General features: G+C 49.0%; 1 pseudogene; it reads left to right on the forward strand.

Annotated features, from left to right (window-relative positions):
- Nucleotides 1–1,355: 1,355 nt before the first annotated feature.
- On the forward strand, nucleotides 1,356–2,042 carry LOC144126038 (uncharacterized; annotated as a pseudogene).
- The last annotated feature ends 1,610 nt before the right edge of the window (nucleotides 2,043–3,652 follow it).

The raw sequence follows: 3,652 nt of genomic DNA on the forward strand, positions 1-3,652 counted from the left end.
CACCTTTAATATTAATAATAATTGGTTTTGGGGGAAAGGAAATGGCACGGTATCTGTCTCATATACCATTGGACACCTGAACCGCGCCGTAGGGGAAGGGATAAAGGAGGGAGTGAAAGAAGAAAAAAGAAAGAGTTGCCGTAGAGGAGGGCCCCGGATTAATTTCGACCACCTAGGGATCTTTTACGTGCACTGACATCGCATAGCGCACAGCACACGGGCGCCTTAGCGTTTTTCCTCCGTAAAAACGCATCCGCCGCGGTCGGGTTCGAACACAGGAACTCCGGATCGGTAGCCGAGCGCCCCAACCACTGAGCCACCGCGGCGGGGTCATTTGTTTTCCCCCAAAACCAATTATTATTATATTCAACGCACACCGCGACAAACTTACGCTACTGACGTGCGCACAGGAAAACTAAAAAATACCAAAACAGCTACCCAATGTTGCCCTCCTTCGACTGCGTTTTCGCTACCGTTTCGCTAGACTGTGGATAAAACTCAGCCAATAACTGTAAAAAATTGTTATTAACATAAAACAAGACTCAGTGTGGTCTCAGCGTGGGTTTTTGCATATTTGCCTATAAAACGCAAAATAGAAAAAAGTTTTACTCACTGTTATCATACGGCCCTACCGTCCTACACTGGAGTGTCGGCATGCGGGAAACCACGATAGCTGATCATTTTTCTTTCTTGTTTGCTTTATTTCTTGTTTGGGAGAGACGGGAAAAATGTATTCCTCTCGTAACCTTACCCGATGTGAGCGCCGTGCGACCGTCTCTCCGCTGCGGGCACCGCGTTGTCCGCGGCTTTCTACAAACTAGAACATAGTTTGTTCAAAAGCGTTGCGCGCCGGATCCTCTGGGACGTGAGGCGGCATTTTTTCTGTTTGCCTCAGCGTACCTTATCCTTAAGGTGGCAAATAATTTACGTTACTGCAATGCTTAATGAGCGCCATGGGATCGGCATGTGTTGATTTTGAGATCAGAGCCTGAGCTGGAGAACGAAGCAATGAAAAACAACTAGAACCACAAACCGACTGGTCTCGTAGGACCCTTGAATGATGCATATCAGTCTGTCAGTCCCATGGACAAATGGGTATTGGTCTATGTGGCAAATATGTATGAGTCGATAAGGTGTACTCGATTCTCTATTGGTCTAGTACTTTTCGTTACAGCCCATCATAGACCGATACAGTCAATACCATATCCTATAAGACATATATGTATCGATCAATAAGGTGTATCGGTTTCTGTATTGGTCTAGTACAAATGCAGACACAATCCACAGAGAAATTATACCACCAATACTAATTTACATACGACCAATAAATTTCGCTATGGTTTATTTTTTGTTTCCTACTGTCGGCTCGGATGGTCACAGAGAAACGCTGCCAAGAAGGGACACCTCTGCAGAAGAGGGTGGAACGTACAGTTCCGTGCGGAAAACCAGTGTTTCAAGGCAAAGGTAAATCACCTTGAGGAATACTACTCGCAAGTCAAGACAGCGTGACAAGTTCACTAAAGCAGCCAAGGACAAGGCAGTAGTCGTTGAAAAGCGTAAGAGAGGAGAGGGTGGCTTGAAGCAAAGTGTGTCAGACTTGAAATGCAGCTGAAGGAAAAAGAAGACAAAATTAAGAAAATCAAGGCCGCCCAGAGGCAACCATCAGATATTGCCACATCAGTAAAGCTTCATCCTTCTAAGTCCCGACTGACCAGCAGTCAGCCCAGTGGTTTCAGTGCGGAGTTTCGAAACGTTGTAAGCAGCTCGAACGTCTCGTCCAGGAGAATCGCCGCCTGAGCTTTCAGCTGAAAAAGAAGGACCAAGAGATCCACCGACTCAAGTCTCAGCTGCAGCCGCCGACAGCCAAAGCAGCCGCAAATACAAAGACTCCCGTTAAGACTCCTCGTAGAACACTGCCGCTGCCAAACTGCAATGGTCAGCGACAAGCCGCTTCAAGACAAGCTGTGTTGGCAACCTCGGCTACGGAACAGCAGAAGAGCATTGCCACAGGCAAGCGGTTAATCACTTGCAGCGTCTCGTGAGGCAGTGCACACGGCCCACCTATCTCCAGAACTAGGAAATTGACCTGTGAAAGTGCTGTGTTTGTTCCTTTTTCGCTTTGTTTAGAGTTGTTCATGTCTGTCTTTGCCTTTAATTTATGTAGTGCTTTTGTGAATCTGCCAAGCCTGTTGCTAGTTGCCATTGCCATTTGCCACCTTGCCTATTGCCCATGCCTAGAGTTTCCTTGCCTTTTGCGCTCATCAAAAAGGGCTTTGATCAAAAAAGTGGGGCCGGATGTGCCCAGTTTCATTTCACCAGCCGCACGACAGATGGCGACACCTTTCCAGCATCGCCTCCCTCATGGTTCCCTCCGTTCCCGCTTTTAGCCGGTGGTTCGACGGAGCAGCTGTCAGCCTGTCCGACATGCCGTGAACTTGTGGAAACTTTTTCGAGCCGTGCTGTCGCGCTGTAGCCAAGTGGTTTCATGGGTCGACAGCAATAAAAGCTGTCAGTAAACTCCTCAAGCCTTCACTTCAGTCATCTCGCCCCAGCAACGCTCTCACAACATAGCTCTCGCTACGCATATCCTGGCCTAGCTGAACGATGCAGTGCCATTTTTTTCTCTCTCGCTATCATCATCATTACTTTCATCATCATCATTACATAACCCTATAATCATCATCGTAGCGCAGCGGTGGCCAAATGGTAAAACATCCGCCTCGCATGCGGGAGGTGCGGGGTTCGATCCCAGTGCCGCCGGGTACCCACCGGTGACGCAATGGGTACAAGCTTTCGCCTGGTCTGGTGCTCGGCTTATTAAAGGTGAAATGATTAGGAAATCGATCTTTGACTCCACCTTCAGAAGTCGAAAATACCTTAATTGTGCCATGGCGCTCATTGGCCATAGGTGCCCTTGTGGCAAAAGAACACCTTCCGCTCGTTTTCAGAAAAGGAAAGGCGCATAAGAGCGTCATAGTAGGTGTATGCCACCGCTTACTTAGAGCGCGATTGAGGCCTCCACTCACCCCGCGAGCCAGTTACACTGGAAACACGTGGGTGAGGGTGATGATGATGTTGAAAACATTATTACTGGCGGAGCCCTTATAGTTCAAACTTTAAGATATGAGCTGGCTCCTGGTCGTGGGAGGTGGCCTTCAGCCCGTGCCTGACGGTGACATTCTCCGTCCATTGCACCAGCCTCAGGAGCAACGCCGGATCGGAGCTATAGACCACGACCTCCCACCCCTCCAAGTCCGCGAGGGCCCCTTGGGTCGGTGGTTGCAGTTGTCGGCAGATAAACATAATGTGGCCCGAGAGCCACATTCGACCACCCGTGGGCGAAGCGCGGCCCTCAAATGACGAGGGTCATTTGAGGGCATCATGAAGCTATATCCGCCAGCGTCCCCTAAGCCAAGTAATTGGTTGGTTTTTTGGGGAAAGGAATAACGCAGTACCTGTCTCATATATCGTTGGACACCTTATACACGCCGTAAGAGAAGGAATAAATGAGGTAGTGAAAGAAGAAAGGAAGAAAGAGGTGCCGTTGTGGGGGGCTCTGGAATAATTTCGACCACCTGGGGATCTTTAACGTGCACTGACTTCGCATAGCACACAGGTGCCTTAGAGTTTTGCCTCCATAAAGACGTAGCCG

This window comes from Amblyomma americanum, chromosome 1 (genome assembly GCF_052857255.1).
Source record: "Amblyomma americanum isolate KBUSLIRL-KWMA chromosome 1, ASM5285725v1, whole genome shotgun sequence".
NCBI classification, from domain to species: domain Eukaryota; kingdom Metazoa; phylum Arthropoda; class Arachnida; order Ixodida; family Ixodidae; genus Amblyomma; species Amblyomma americanum.